The 17,048-nt window shown below is 38.5% G+C and overlaps 1 protein-coding gene across 1 annotated transcript in view; it reads left to right on the top strand.

The window, feature by feature from the left end:
• NAV3 (neuron navigator 3) overlaps positions 1-17,048 on the top strand; it is a 524,389-nt gene that overhangs the window by 89,982 nt on the left and 417,359 nt on the right. The window lies entirely within an intron of this gene.

The raw sequence follows: 17,048 nt of genomic DNA, 5'->3' as shown, positions 1-17,048 counted from the left end.
ACAAACTTTATGAAGTAGTTTCAGTGTGTTTTCTGAGAGGTTCAGTCTGAGAAGTTGAAATGATCTGTTAAATTTAGCGTGACTTTTAGAATTGTATGGTAAGAGTGTAGAATCATAAAATCATCTAGATTGGAAAAGACTTTCAAGATCACAAAGTCCAACCATCCTCATGATCTACCAAATCCTATCTCTAAGCTGTATTCTTTAATGCCATCTCTTTAATACCTCCAGGGATGGGATCACCTTTCTGGGCAGCCCATCCCAATGTTTGATCACACTATCCATGGATAAATTCTTCCTGTCATCTAATCTAAACATTCCCTGGTGCAACTTGGGAATGTGTCTTGTTGCCTCCCATCTGAGAAAGGAGCTTTCCTCCCTGCAGCTTCCTTTCATGCAGTTGTACCTCTCAGATTCCTCACCTTCAAGCTAAACAGCACCACTTCCCTCAGCTGCTCTTTGTGTATCTTATTTTTCAGTTCCTTTTCCAGCTTCGTTACTCTTCTTTGAATATGTTCCAGTAACCTTAACATCCTTCCTGTAGCAAGGGACCCAAAATTGAACACAGTACTCAAGATGCAGCCTCATCAGTGCCACTTACAAGGACATAGTTACTCTCCTAGCTTTGCTGACCATTCTGTTTCTGCAAATCAGGATGCCATTGGCCTTGTAGGTCACCTGGGCTCTACTGGCTCATGTTCAGATGACTGTTGACTGGCACATCAAGGTCCTTTTCTGCTGGACAAATTTATAGTCATTTCTCCCCAAGCCTATGCTGCTGCGTGAAGTTGTTATGATCTCAGTGCAGCACTCAGCATTTAGCCTGGTTGAATGTCTTACAGCTGGACTTGGCCAATTGAACCAGCCTATCCAGACCCCTCTTCAAAGCCTTCCTGCCCTGAAGCAGCTCAACAGTTCTGTCCAAGTCTACGAATATACTGAAGTGACCTCAACAGTGAGCTCTACGTAATGCCACTGGTCACCATCCACCAAATGAATTGAATTCTTTTCTCTGTGTCAACATCTTGAACTTTAGGAAAAGGTACTTGTTTGTTAAGAAAAACTTTCTTACTGTTAAGAGATAATCATAGTTAACTTTGCACATATCATACTTAGATTGTTATCGCTTTTAAAGCTCTAGAGTAGTCAAACGAATCGTATGTATCATTCAGTGTCCCTCTTCAATATTCTGCTGATATGTCTAGAAAAATAAAAGTAAAAAATTATATATAAATCCCCAAGTAAATGATATTTTATTTCTTTTAAGCAATCAAATTTCAATACAAATGGGTAGAAGCCTTTACCTAGGGGAAGTGAGTTATTCAGGTAACATCTGCAACTAACATTTATAAAATGCCTTTTCAGTCTTGTACTTCACTTGAAGGAGTCATTTGCTGTCATTTTCATGGCTGTTGTGATCACCGTTACAGAAAGTATTTCAACATTCTCAGTCTTCAAAATGTTTCCACGAATCTGACAGTTGGTATCTAAATAAAGTCATTACCTAAAGAAGCAGCAGAGAAGAGATTGTGCTGCTATTATTACTTTTGAAGAGAAGACTTATTTTTAAACTGCTCAACCTGCAATTATATGCATGCTGTTTTTACCTTGTTATTAAAATATCACAACGGAGATCAAATTCAGCTGTGATGAGGAATGCACCGTTCATATGCAATTCTATTGCTTAAAAGTGTGATATGATAAGAGTTGCGTGGAGAATAATAATAAAAATCAGACTCTTATGCAGACTACTGAAAATCCAGGAAGTATTCTTTTTTTTTTTTTCTTTTTTTTTTTCTTTTTCTTTTGTTATTGAGAAAGGAAATTGTAATCCAAGTATCTGAGCCATTTGAGTTCTATATATGCTTCTGGAGTATGAAAAGGGACAGAGTAAAAGGCCACGATACAGTCCTGTGTCCTCTCTTCTTATTCTTCTGTGTTACACAGATTTGTGTTTCACCAAGCTCTACCAAAATATATGGAAGTTATTTAAGTTGTCATTGTATAACCTAGAAAATGAACATCTATTGAGTGTGGGTGCGAGAGCAGGTAGGACATACAAGATGAAGCAGTGATTCCCAGTTGCTGAAAGTGGCATAGGCATAGCTATAATATAATACCTCATCTTCTGTATCACTAGGCTTTGCACTATCTTTTTTTTTACTTGCTAAAGGTAATATGAAATCATAGAAACTTGATTAAAGTACATGGTTGTTTAGTACCTTCTTGCTTGCAAAGATTTTGTTTTTAATGGGAGATATAGCAGGTGTACCAACAATGGCATGGTTGCCTTAACCTTCCGAAATTGCATTTGCGTGGAGTAAAATGCACATCTCTAACCCAGGCATTCCAGCACCCTTCCTTATAGCATGTGTGTGTGTGTGTGTGTGTAAATGTCTTAGTCAACTGGGACAAAGAGGAGACTGTCCTTACAGTAGAACTTCACTGCATGGGTACTGAAAGTATGCAACTTTCCTGGGTTTTAAAATGTGGATGAAAGATGCAGCCAATGAGTAGCTAAGCTGTTGCATTTTCCTTTTCAAATTTAACTCAGACTGATGAAGCGTTTCCAGGCTCCATTTTTTTTCAGAGCGCATTAACTTTTGTCACCCTCCTCCCCTCTTCTGCCTACTGAAAATCTGTTTTTGATGGCTTTTTTCTATTTTTTCTTGAAGTCTGACAATGCAACATAACTTCAGCTTATTTTAGGAGTGACTGTGAGCTCTATTCAGATGAAGTAGCCTTACTCAAGTTGCTGAGAAAGAAGAATATAAGAATATTCTTATATAAGAATAATATAAGAAGAAAATGTTTATATAAAATGTACATTTTTTCCTGAAGGAAAAAGGTGTGTCTTAAGACTAGATTGGGATCTGTCATTTCTAACCATTGAGAAAGTGTAATCAACCCCTCCAGGTGTTACCAGACGTAGAATTAAGAGGATTGAAAATATTATTTGCTGTCTCAAAATGCATATTGTGCTTGTGTGTAATAAAACTAGAAGCAAATAAAAGCCTTTTTCTGCCAGGAGGATGGCACTTCATACAACGGATAGAAAACCTAATATTATCTTCCTAGTCAAGCAGTTCAGACATGGAAACATCGTGGACTGATGACTGCTTATCTATTTCAAGTGCATATTTGTGTTGCTTTAAAATGCAGGGATTTCAGATCTCTGAGATGAAAGCTGAGATGAAGTGGGCTGAATGCTTGTATGTATTGGGTTTGGCACAGACTGGACAATTTTGATGTAGTTTGTCAACAAGCTGTAAAGCTATTCCTAGATGTTGTCTGAAAAAAGCAGGAATGGGGTACATAAGCCAGAAAAGTATAACTGTCCATTCTGACCTTACTTTTTATTGCTATGATTAGAGAGAGTGGTGAGGACAAAGGGAGAAGTGTACTGTGTCTTCGGTGTCATTAGAAGGCTAGTGCCAGGCTGATGCATGTGGAAAGCTCTCAGCTTTGAAATAGGAAATGTCTCATATTGTTGTTAGCGCTTGCATTTCATAAGCAGAAAATAGACATATTTCTGTGAGCCCTTCTGTTCCTTACATTTCTGTCTTTCCCTGGCCTAGGGCCTAGAGCACTGAATCTCAGCATTCCCTGGGCAATGTCATAGCTGGTACTCAGTATGAATCTGAGCCATAGCAGGCTTTGTCTGTTGCTGTAGGAAAAATGAAGTGGTTTCACAGGCTACGAGTGTGAACTGCAAGATACTGAGCTGTCTGCAGATAATTACAAGGAAAAAGTGGGAGTGGATGGAATACATCCACTGGCTGAAGATAAATGCTCACTCTTGATCTTTTCTGCAGCCAGCTTTTTAAGTTACCACTCAACAGACTGATTTGTCACATACTTTATTTATGTAATTATTTAGTGCTGTAAATTAATTGGAGGGGGAAGGAGGGAGACGACAAAATTTTAGCAAAAGAGTATTAGTGAGTTAGTGAATATTAGTGGGCAACTGTGAGAGGAAGATGGTGCTTGGAAGTCCTTGTTTCTTACTCGAGTTTGTAAAACAAAACAAAAACAAACAAACAAAAAACCCCCACAACTTTCTCTTCTTTATTTAATTATTTTTCTTTTTATTGTGTGTCTCCAGATATTTTGTTTTGCGTTCTGGAAAAGTCAAGATCCAGAACATGTGATACTAACACTGTTCTACTGACAGCTTCGCATTTGGCTAACAAATATATTGTGGGGGAAGGTCAGCAGCTGTGAAAAGGTCAGCCCTGACAAATGATCTGCTGTGATTAACCAAATTTCACATGTTGCCTCACGGATTTTTCTCTCCCTTGAAGATCAGGGTGCGTTATGAACAAATGATAAATACTAAATGGTAAACAAAAATGACTTGATAGGGCCTGAGAACAGATTTGTTAAGCATCCTTCCCTTATGATTATACAAGTAAAGACTTCATGTTTTCAAGTGTACAGCTCAGAGTGGAAAATTCTGAAAAGCAGCAATTCTTCTAACTTTCCATTCAAGTGCATCACTTGCATGAGATAAGAGGTAGGTGAGCAAAAACAGTACAGAAAAGACAGGATGAGAGTAATGTGTTTATTTCCTTTGACTTGGTAAAGGGGAATCATCTTGTCTTAAGTACCTGAGGCATTTCCATCAAATGGATTTTCCTTCTTGGGCTTGGCTCTTACGAGGACATTGTGTAGGTCTTCCTCCAGCTTTTTCTAACCATTTTCACAGCAGGTTGAGAGTTTCTTTAAGGTTGTGCTTGAGGTTACCCTTGGAGGTGTTGGATTTTACTCTAACTTAAATTTTACTCACAAAAGGAATCACTCTCTAAAGTATTAAGAAAAGTAAAATAACTTTTTTTTCCAGTATGCTTTATTTTTCTTTTACCTAAAAATATCTGGCAAGTTCTGCTGTAGATTGTATGATGTGTGGAAAAAAAAAAATCAATGTCTGTGAATAAAGCTATAAGATATATCCTTAGGCATGCAAAGCAGCTCACAAAATGTGAGAGTATGGGGGTAGCTGAGCTGTGGGACTTGTCAGCTGAGGGCATGTCACCATCCATGTAAAACAGAGAGCCACTATTGCCCGCATTAACTATGCGGAGTGAAAATACTTGCCAGGATTTTGCACAGTATTCCATTTTAAGAGAACTCAGTGGCAGTTTGCTTTATGGTCACTTAAGATTAGGTGAAATAGTGTATTTGGCAGCCAGTTAAGAAGGTGCTTTGAGAGCAGCAGCAGTAGCTTGAAATGTGCAAAGTTAGAGTAAGTGTTGATCGTAGTCTTAATTTCAGAGGGCTGGAGCACCTCTCCTGTGAGGAAAGGTTGAGGGAACTGGGCTTGTTTAGCTTGGAGAAGAGAAGGCTGCTGGGAGACGTCATTGTGGCCTTCCAGTATTGGAAAGAAGCATATAAACAGGAGGGGGAGTGGCTGTTTACGAGGGTGGATAGTGATAGGACAAGGGGGAATGGTTTTAAACTGAGATGGGGAGGTTTAGGTTGGATATTAGGAGGAAGTTTTTCACACAGATGTGGTGATGCTCTGGTACAGGTTGCCCAGGGAGACTGTGGATGCCCATCCCTGGAGGCGTTCAAGGCCAGGCTGGATGTGGCTCTGGGCAGCCTGGTCTGCTCGTTGGTCACCCTGCACATAGAAGGGGGTTGAAACTGGATGATCATTGTCCTTTTCAACCCAGGCCATTCTATGATTCTGTGAATTTGAAAGTTTCTGTTCTTTAAGAAATATGGGAGAAGTATTGAGCACAGTCAGATGAAACTGAAGGCTCTCTAAGAATCCTGGAAAGTTTATATTGTTCTTGTAGTGGGTACATACATTTGTCTTTTTTTCCTTCTGCAGTATGATTGTGTTTTTATCTTTGCATATAGTGTAATAGTATTTTGGCTACTGTGTTAGTAACTGTGGTGTTTTTTCTTGAAAATGATGATAATGGGTATGAGGGGCATTTGATCTTAATTAAGATAACATAGTGGGAATACTGGAGAATACTTAAAGATACTGAAGACTTTTGTATTAGGAAACATCTATACCCATGTTTTCACTAACCTACATTGTATAATTTAAGTAATTTTCACACGTTGTTTCATCTTGTACATAGAATTCAGGTGCATTTAAGTGGAATGCAACCTCTGCTCAGAAACATTGAACAGACATATTCATAGTAAGCAGGAAAAAAAGAAGTTGCTTTGAGTGATCTAAATCTGCAGTATTTATAAATGACCTAATCCAAAATAAGCAGGGGCTTTGTTACCAGTTCCAGCTTCTCTTGATTTTCAGAATTGTCTTTCACTACCAACTGTATTTTAACTGAGGCTTTAGGGCGTTCCTTAAAAACAGTACTTCGAATGACTTTCATAAAGTTAGTTGAACTGTTGAGAAGTTATTCAAAACTTAAATGCTTATATTCACCTCTACTTTTTTTTTTTTTTTTTTTTTTTTTTTGTACCAAGCTTTTCCTACTATACAAAATGAGAAATTTAGTAAGTTATGATGCTATTAAGTATTTTAACTGAATTAAGTTAAGCTCCATTTTCCTTCTCTTCTGCTTAGTATGTTTTTCAAAAACATTTAGTAGTGTATTGGGAATAGAAGGGATTGAAATTAATGGGATAAACTTCCAGCCATTTGCACCTTGCTTGGACTTATTTTATTTCATAGGGGGAAAGCAAAAGGTGTTTTACTCAACTCTTTGAACTCTTTGCTTCAACTCTTTGATAGATAACAGCAGGACAAGTGGAAATGGTTTTAAGTTGAAGGAGAGAGGATTTAGGTTGGATGTCAGGGGAAAGTTCTTTACTTTCACACTTTACACAGAAAGTTACTTTACTGTAAGAGTGGTGAGGCGCTGGAACAGGCTGCGCAGAGAGGTTGGATGGGGTGCCTGGTCTGGTATTAAATGTGGAGGTTGGTGGCCCTGCATGCGGCAGGGGGGTTGGAAGTTCATGATCCTTGAGGTCCCTTCCAAGCCTGGCCATTCTGTGATTCTGTGATTACTCAGTAAAAACTGAACTCTATGTGTAGTGGCTGTTAATCCTGAAATCACTCTACTGAATGTGCTTAAGTCCTAAGTAGTTCTTAATAACAGAGCCATGTTACAGAGCAGACTTCCAAAAGTTTCCCTGAGCAGTGAGACATGCAAGTTAGGTTGCATAGGAGCCCATGGATTTGATGATGAAACCATTTTAAGAAGTTCCTACTTGCTCTGGTCCCTGTCTGCATAAACCTTTGCTGCTTGCTCACTGTCATAGTATTTCAGTATTTGAGGATCTGCACTGTAAACAAGCTCAGCGGGGAAAAAGGAGAGTTAAAATTGTGGCACAACATTTTTCTGTTTTCATCTATTTGACCAGTGTCGCACGAGCAAACATGATGGAAGGGACTCCCTTTGTATTACTATACAGTGATTCTGACTTCTTTGTTGTTGGATGAACATAGTAAAACTGTTGTGTAATTCCATAAACCCAACTGTTTTAATGAGCTTCTATGTTAATTTAAAACATATTCACCATAACAAAGACATGGCATGTAATTGCTGAATCTCCTTTGTGTTTCTTATAATTGAATATTTAATTATAGTTTTAAAATGATAATATAATTTACATAATTTATTTGAGAAACTCATATTACTGTCCTTAATTGCATTGTTTCTAATAATACTGCACATTAAAGATAATCTGATAAGTATTCTTTTGGTTCTATTACATGGTGCTTGCCCTCTAGACATCTGATGGTAATTCTTACAGTTGAGGAAAAAATCTAGCAGTTCTATCTTAAGATTATGGAAATGCATGTATGTAGTCTGGAGAATGAATGCCATTAACCTCTCTTACCCCAATGGATTTGGTCGTTCATGGCTTTTTGTATGAAACTGTAAAAAGCATAAAACTAACACTAATGCGGGTTTAAATACTTGCAGTCTGTGCTACTTTCACTGTGATGTTTGTAACCCTGCTGCTGTTCTGAAATAATACAGTCCGAGGTATGATGTGTATCAGGAAATGTTCATTTTCCAAGCCACATCTTTGAAGAAATATCTGTTCAGTGATGTGAACTATTGTTTGGGCCACAAAAGTAAAAATGAACAAGATTCCTATAGTCACGCCTTTTGGTACTGCAAAATAGATCCCTGAGCTGTCATTCTTGATGTGGGATCTGGCAGGGGAATGCATACAACCAATTGAAACAAGTCTGTTCTACATCTGTTTTGTGTATTTTTGTACACTTTGTAATGATCATTGATTTTCTTTGTTACACCACACAAAACAGCAGCTCATCTAAAGTCTGAGCATTAAACATGAATTAAATGTAATAAAGGCTTGAAATATATTTGGAGAAAATAAGATTAGATGTAAACATGAAGGGAGCAAGATTTATTGGACAGAAGAGGAAGTAGTAATCCTATACACTAGAGAATAATAAGTGAAAAGTACAAAGGAAGAGGTAATGAGTGTGTTGAAAATGGCATGCTTATGTAGGGAAAGATTGAGGTTGTATGCAGAGGTGGCAAGCAAGGGATTAGAGGTTAAGATAAGCTAGTTACTGGATCAAATGGTGTAGAATCTGGTTCAGTACAAAGGGGTGAAAATCTAGGCTGCTTGGAAAAGGATTAGTATGGAAAAGTGGTAGTTGCAGTTGAAAAGGAAGACAATAAGGCTCGCCCAAGAGGGAAAAAAAGAAGGATAAAACTGAATCTGAGAGACCAAAATTTAAAAAAAAACCAAACAGGGTTTAGTGAAGCAGAAGTCTGCCATGTAATAGAAGCCTCTCATTTAATCCAGAAGGGGGATGATGACAACACAAATGAATTATCAATTTGGTTTCCTCACGTATTCCTCAGAATCATACCTGGAGGACAGAGGCAGGGAGGTCACGATTATGAAAATGTGAAGTGGATTTGGAGCACTTAGCATTTTTGGCTCCTGCTAGGTATTCTCTGAAGGGGAAAACTTTCTAACCTGCAACCACAAGATGCTTTTATGAAAGCTGAAATTTGGATTATAATGGATTTGGAACACGCTTTTCTCCCACTGAGTTTGCATCCCTAAGTCTATCAAGAGACCTGCCATTCTTCCCCAGTGATATGCATTTCTTTATAGTTATTTGAATAGCAGTGGGAATTCTCTTTCAACTAGTGTGAATTTATGGTCCTTGAGTAGGAAATCCTGGTACAAAAATGATTTTAGTTGCTAATAATAGTAGAATTTGGAGCAATTTGGCATTTCTTATATGGAATTCAGTGGAGCAATAGTGAACTGAGTTAGTCCAACACTAGTAAAATGCATTTAAGTCATTCTGTGATTGATTTCAGGAGTTATCAGTGCATGCATTATTCATGCACAGTTTTTCAGGCATAGATTAATGCAAAATGTATTCACTCTATTTGAAGCAATATGGAAAATTAATAAATTCAATTTATTAATCTCATTGTGGATAGGCATAGTTCACAATGATTGTTACTTCCCACAGTACGTAGGATAGGAAAAAGTAAGTCAGATATGATGATTTGAAGTGGAAATGTTTGCTTATGCTTAAGGTTGAACATCTTCCAAGAGAGAAGCCACAGAGTTTCTGTAGAAATATTCTGTAACATTTTTTACTCAAGTGTCTAGAGTTGAGAATGCTGAGTGCATCTTTCAGCCAGCCATTCTCACTCCTATGCCCAGCGATATTGTGGAACATACCCTGAAAACTCTGCTATGGCTTTCATAGATAAGAGCAACTGATGTCATCTATCTCGACTTGTGCAAAGTATTTCACACTGTTCTGCCCAATATTGTTGTCTCCAAATTGGACAGATTTGGGTTTAATGGCTACTTGTCTGTTGGCTACTCTTAAAAGAGCTATGGTCCACAGCTCAGTGTTCAGGTACAGACCAGTGACAAGTGGTGTTCCTCAGGGCTCGATGTTAACACCAGCAATCATAGAATCTTAGAATCATAAAATGGCTTAGCTTGGAGAGGACCTTAAAGTTCAAACCTCCCTACCATGGGCAGGGTTGCCAACCACTAGATCAGGCTGCCCAGGGCCCCATCCTATCTGGCCTTGAATGCCTCTAGAGATGAGGCATCTACAGCTTCTTCTGGACAGCCTGTGCTACCACCTCACCACCTTTTGAGTAAAAAATTTCCACCTAATATCTAATCTAAAGTTCCCCTCCTTTAGCTTAAAGCCATTCCCCCTTTTCCCATCACTGTCAAACCTTGTAAAAAGTCAGACTGTAAGGCTGCAGTGAGGTTTCCCTTGGAGCCTTCTTTTTTCCAAACTAAACGAGCCCAACTCCTTGAACCTTTCTTCGTAGGAGAGGTGTGCTATCCTTTTGATCATCTTTGTGGTCCTCCTCCAGAGACCCTCTCTAAAAGCTCAGCATCCTTCCCTATACTGGAGGATATTGGGACAGAGTGCAACCTCAGCAAGTTTGCAGATGACACCAAGCTGAGTGGTCCAGCTGACATGCTGGAGGGAAGGGATGCCATCCAGGGGGACCTTGACAGGCTTGAGATGTGGGCCCGCCAGAACTTCATGAAGTTCAACAAATGCAAGTATAAGATCCTGCATGTAAACCAGGACAGTTCCAAACATGAATATAGGCTAGGAAACAAATGGATTCAGGATCGTCCTCTGGAGAAGGACCTGGAGGTGCTAGTGGATTAAATGCTTGACATGAGCTGGCAATGTGCTGGTAGCCCCAAAATCCAGCCATATCCTAGTCTGCATCTAAAGAATGATCAGCAGGGTGGGGATGGGGATTGTCACCCTCTATGACCCTGTCATGAGTGAGTACCTGCAGTACTGTTTTCATCTCTGAGGTCCACAACGTAAGAAGGACATGGAGTTTTTGGGGCAAGTCTAGAGGAGAGCCGCTGTTTGTTTAGGGGCTCATCTCCTGCATTGCCTTATCCAGGAAGTCTGTTGTGATTTAATAAGCTCCAATAAGTCGCTTTTCAGTACCCATAATCATACCTTTATGTATAATCATACATAATCATACAGTTATGTATCAAATAGTGAGCTAAAAAAGTAAAAGCTGGTTGGTGTAGAAAATCATATTTGGTTTTAACACTTTAAGCCTGACTTCTAGTGTTTGAAATAACTTTTCAGGATTGTTAGTGTCACAGTTGTAACCAGAATCTTTAAATTTGCAAGGTAAATCTGAATTTCTAAAATAATAATAATAAATCCCCCTTTTTACCTCCCCCTCAGAGGGTCATTTATTAACTTTAGTCAGTTTTCTGCTTTCTGAATGGGCTATAAGAGGTCTTAGCAAGTCTTGTTGGACAGACTTATACGGAAACAAATATGTTGTTATTATAGTTTCTGTGCCATTGTCAGAAAGGTGAAAGACATATCAAGGGTTACTTGAAACCAGTGGGCATACAGCTTTTGTCTTTAGCAAAACAAGATGTGAAGTGTAAAGTATGTGCGGAGGAACTCATTAGGATCACCTAATGCTGTTTTGGCCAGCAGAGCTGAAATCTCATGGACTTCCAACTCTTCTTTTCCAAACTTCTGTTGTGAATGGAATTAATGTTAAAAAATTTATCTACAAACAAGTTAGTAATGATAAATTTCCCATGTATGGAAGCTCCTCCACTTCTGTGAGTTGAAAATCCAGACCCTTCAGGGAAATGTTACCTTTGGCTGTTTCATATCTAGAATGAGCTTTGATTTTTCATCAGAATTGTGATACAGAACTCTGAAAGAGGCATATATTTCCTTTCTACTGCACAAGATGTCTTGTACAGTCTCTTTAGAAGCTGGAATGAACTTCAGCTGTCGAACACTAAACGCAGGCTTATTTTTCCTCTTGGCATGTTTTTGGCAGTGGTATCGTTCTTTCAATACCATACAGTTACAGAACATTGCAAAAACTCCAGAAAAATCTGAGGAACCAAATAATCCATTGATTACGATCAGTGACCAATTTTATTACCGACTTCCTTTCCTTCTGTCGGGAAGAATGGTAATTCATGATGTGGGGTAAAGGGAGGCACCCTTACCCAACATGGTTACATGTTTGCTTTCAAAATTAGGAAGAAATGCAAATAGGCAAAACAAGATCTGGAGGCAATTATATATAGTGAATGAAGTTCAACTTTGTGTGTTACTTAATGACTTGTTGGACTGCATACCAACTTCAAATTTTAAAGCAATGCAGATGTTTTAGAAATAGGATTTTATTTCTTAAGTTTCAAGTAAACTTCAGAAGATCAATTAAGCAGATTGCTTTAAAATAAAAAATACATTCTTTCAAAGTGTCTTTCAAATGCAGAATGTTCCTTTTGCATACTTGATGGCAAAACATTGAAAATCTCTGAAAATAATTGTCAAAGGTATTAACAGAATTACAGTAGAGTCTGTTTCTACATTTTGTGCAGGTGACTGTGGTAACAGACAACTCATGCATGTAATTCTTTGTTTTTTTGGTTTTCAACTGAAGCATACAGACCTACTGTATGTTTAAATATTCCCTTTAATACTGCAAGAGAAATAATGCGTGTGTATTTACCACAGCACAGATGCCCACCGCTGAAACCATACAAAAAGGATTACTCATCACAGAAACAACAATAACATTTTAACTAAATGAATAGTAATCTATTATATCAAAGTTTGAAGCTAAATATTAAAAAACAAAAACAAACAAACAAAAAAACCCCAGATCCATCAGCCACTGGTTATTGTATCTTTACTGAGTGGCATATTAAATTATGTCTTATCTTCAAATAGGTGGGAACTCTCCTTAAATTCAATTATTAAATGTGTATGCAGTTCACACATTCAGAGATTTAAAATTTGTTTGGGTTCTCCCCCTTTACTCATATCTTCTTATTTGAAGATTATGGAATTAGTGAATTCTCTTCATTGTGAGATCTGTGATGGTTTTATGAAAAAAAACACCATTTGCATCTGTGAGCAAAGGTTTATCAAAAACCTCTTAATACATAAATTTGAATTCTAGACATTGTTGCCAGTGTTGGAGGGATGGAAAATTACTGGGGACTTAATCTGGAATCACTTCATACAGTTTCTTGAAGCAGCGAAGAGTCTCTTGTGTCTTCACAGTGTCGTGTTGATTCCGTGTTAATCAGACCATACTTACTGCTTTTAAACCTAACGCTACTTTGTAATGCAGTTGTACAAGCAGTGTACTTCAGCTAAGAATACACTATTTATTACCTGTAGAAAGTTCTAAATTCTGGATTATCTTAATGATTTATTGTGACCTATGATGAGAGTGAAGGGAAAATAAAGGATTATTTATCTGTTTGTTTGTTTGTTTTTTAAAAAGATTGAAGCAGTTTCCAACTGGTATTTGGTGATGGTCAGGCACTGGAATGGGCTGCCCAGGGAGGTGGTGGAGTCACCGACCACGGAGGTGTCCAAGGAACATCTGGATTTTGTGTTGAGGGACATGGTTTAGTGAGAACTATGGTGATAGGTGGATGGTTGGACTGGATGATCTTGTAGGTCTTTCCCAACCTTGGTGTTTCTGTGATTCTGTGGTACTGAGATTTGTTTTTTGTAAACGTTTGAATTTTGAAGATATGATGGCTGCCCTTTGGGCCTCAGTTCACACCTGAAACTAATAGGTGACAATTCTAGAGCAGTAATTGCCTCTGTGGAATTTCATTGAGTATTCATTGGATAGCCTTCTCTGTTTACCTTGCTTCTCGAGAGTCTCTGTAACTGACTGCATAACTTGTTGAAGAGAAGTTGTAATTTACCTTGCTTTCCAATTTCATTTAACGATATTGCTTTTTATCAGACACTTTCCTTCTTATTATAGATTGAGGGTTGGGAGTTTGATTGGCTAATGAAAACATGATCTGCTCTGGCTGTTTAGTGTCTTTGAAGAAGCAAGACCAGGTGACCTGGGACAGGACACAAAGCATGTGGTTGCCCATCCAAGTGCTTGTTTTAGATTTTGTGAAATGCACAAATATTTTCCATTGTATCTTCGATGTATCTTTCATTGTATCTTCCCTTTCAAGGAGAAATGGTATTGTAAGTTTTTAAGTCACAGCTACCAAGTTGATAGATGTATTTGCAGAACTCAAACTCTTGTGCCCTGTCTGTAATTTAGTTTACAAATACTTGTCTGTTTGTTATCCTTTTGGGACTAGGTCAAGTTTTTTGTTTGTTTGTTTTAAGGTACGATTCATTTTTCCAATTGCATAGCATTTCTTTTGTGTAACTAAATGTCAGGCTTATTAAGAATCTCACTTTAAACACGTAGGGGGTGAGAAGGGAGCAATAAATGAGAAATTAGCAGTTATTCCTCTCAACACGTGATTTACTTGATTTACATGGTATTACAGATGTTTATGTAGCAAATATTTGGCCAGCATATTGCAAGCTAAATTCACGTGGCCAAAACCTTTGTCTGCAATTTTGCTTTTACGATTTATATAAGTGTCTATGTAGTCAAAACAGATGTTCTTATCTACCCATTCTGAGGCATTTGGTACTCGTACCAAATCATAGCATCATAGAATATTTAGAGTTAGAAGGGACCTCTGAAGGCCATCTAGTCCAATGCTTCTGCAATGAACAGGGACAACCCAGCTAGATCGGGTTGCCCACAGCCTTGTCCAGCCTCACCTCAGAAGCCTCCTGGGATGGGGCATCAGCCTTGTGGATATACAGTAGGCAACCTCTTCCAGTGCCTCACCGCCCTCACTGTAAAATATATTTTCCTTACATCTAACCTATATCTACCCTTGCTTGAAGCCATTTCTCCTTGTCCTGTCACCACAGATCCTGCTGATACCATTGAATAACTGTTACTGTGAAGATTATATTGTTATTTAGTCCATGAAGGTAAGGAAAACATAAAGCTCCATAGGCACTCAGTATGCTGAGGTTAGCTTTGTAGCCTGGACTTGGCTGAATGTCTAACCATTAAAAAAATAAGTAAGCAAAACTAAAATCAGAGAATGTCTGATTTAGAGGAAAAAAAAAAAAAGTGCACACAGGCATAGAACAATCTTCCCTCCAAACATAAATTTTCTGGTTTCAGTGTAATTAGTCAGGGAATGAATGTAAACAATATGTGCCTTACTGTGTCAGGCACAAACAAGTGGGAGATTAATAAAGGATGTGCAGAAATGGGCAAAGTAATAGTGGACATAGGGGCCTGCATGCTCTGCATGGGCTGCTGCAGGAAATAGAAGCAGAGCTGAAGAGGTCCCTCAGCCATTGCTTCTAATTCTCTTCTGCTGTTAGATATTCTTCAATAATGACCTTTTTCATTCCACCACAGAAGACCTGCAGGTGGCTAGTGGTGTCGCTGAGGGGAAAAATGCATTTGGCTGGTGAGCTGTGTTGCCCCATTGCACATTCTCCCTGTGCTAGTTGCAGCAGAGGTCTGTTAGGCCTCTCCTCTACCCTGGGACCTTCAGCATCTGCTTTTCTTCAGGAGCCATGTTTCCTAAAACAGCAGCCAGAGAAAATAGGGCTTGCCAAGCTGATGTGGGGCATGTGGCACGAGGTGAGCCCAGCAGTCTGTGACTGAGGATAAGGATCTGGCTAGAGCAGCATCACTGGCAGCAGTTCCCCATACAGGTCCTGGCCCTGAGGCCTCTTGTCCCTGCCCATAGCCTGATTCCTGGGAATCTATGGGACTGTCACCACTGCTGTGGCCCAGCTCAGAAACAGTGGTCCCAGGTTGCAATCGTTGCGCCTGGCCCCCACTGTCCTGGAGTGCTTTCTATCTGTGTCTCGTCATGTAGGGATATGGGTGGAAGAGCTTACAGATTGGAAACCTCGTTGTTAATGAAAAGATGGTAATATGATGAATATCTGTACCATAATTCACTCTTTCAGCAAACTATTTATCTCTCTCTTATATGGATAGCTTCCAAGACAGCCATTGCAATGCTAGCAGTGCTTTCACATTTTCCTGATACCTGCCCTCAGTAAAAATGAGCCTGCTGCCTAATGACTGCAGGAATTGTTTTGTCTTCCACTTTCCAATTCATACTTTACTTTTTGTCTCATCTTCTAACTCGCTGTTGTACTTCCAGGCAAATTATGTTAGTTGCAGTGTTTTTGTGGATCATGAATCCGCACTGTGAACTGCTATTCATTTCCCGCATGCAATGCATTCACCTTATTTATCCAAATAATTGTGGAGGCCTTTTTTTCCTCACTTAATTCAAAATGCCTCTGCAATTGAAACAGAGGGAATCAATATTCAGTATTTATTCTTGTTGCTTGTAGACATTAACCCTACAAGGAAGGAGATAGGCACGGGATGAAGAAACGTAGTTCTTCCTGGTAATGTGCAGTGGTTAAAAGAAAACATTTAGTGGCTTCCTTTGTTAAAACTGTGTGACAACATAAAAGATCTTTGACAATTAAATATTTTGTTCCTTCATTACAGATGCCTCCTATATCATAAAATACAAGGACTAAATTGTTACTCTTTAGCTTTAAAAATTATTGTTCTAAGCAAACAATGAAGGCCTATGGATTTGTTTTAAATTTGATGTTGTCATCTTGAATTTGTGTAAATTTAGTATTTAAACATAAGTTTCTTTTATCTATTTCTTTTTTGCTGTTGTTGTTTTTGTGGGTTTCTGAGTTTATTTTTGGGGACTGTGGCCATATTTTAAAAGAGAAGCTATGAGATCAAGAGATTTTATGAAATAGGCCGTTGGTAGAATCAGTTCAGAATGAAGCAGCTTTCATGTGGGCAGTGCTGGGAGTGGATTTTGGCACAGAAGCAGCACCCGTAATATCTGTGAAGATCAGTACATCTTCCTTTTTCTGTCTTCTGCTGTTTTGGAATGTTCATTGAAAAGGGAATGTCAGCTGGCAGTGATCAGGTACTGAAATTCTGAGATTCATGGATTTTTGGTATTGAGAGCTTAACAAATGTATAGCTTTAGTGTTTGCCTTCTGTAAAAAGAATCTCAGTGGGAAGTAGTTAAATACTTAAATAGTGCATTCTCCCATATTCTTCCTTTGCTTTCTTATCAAAAGAAATATTTATTGTTTTAAATCAATTTAAAAGCATCAAACTATGATTAGTAGATAATACATTGCT

The sequence above is a fragment of the Tympanuchus pallidicinctus genome, unplaced genomic scaffold (assembly GCF_026119805.1).
Source record: "Tympanuchus pallidicinctus isolate F22 unplaced genomic scaffold, pur_lepc_1.0 scaffold8, whole genome shotgun sequence".
Lineage (NCBI taxonomy): Eukaryota > Metazoa > Chordata > Aves > Galliformes > Phasianidae > Tympanuchus > Tympanuchus pallidicinctus.
Note: the sequence above shows the minus strand (reverse complement) of the source record. Positions and strands in the feature narration are given on the sequence as shown.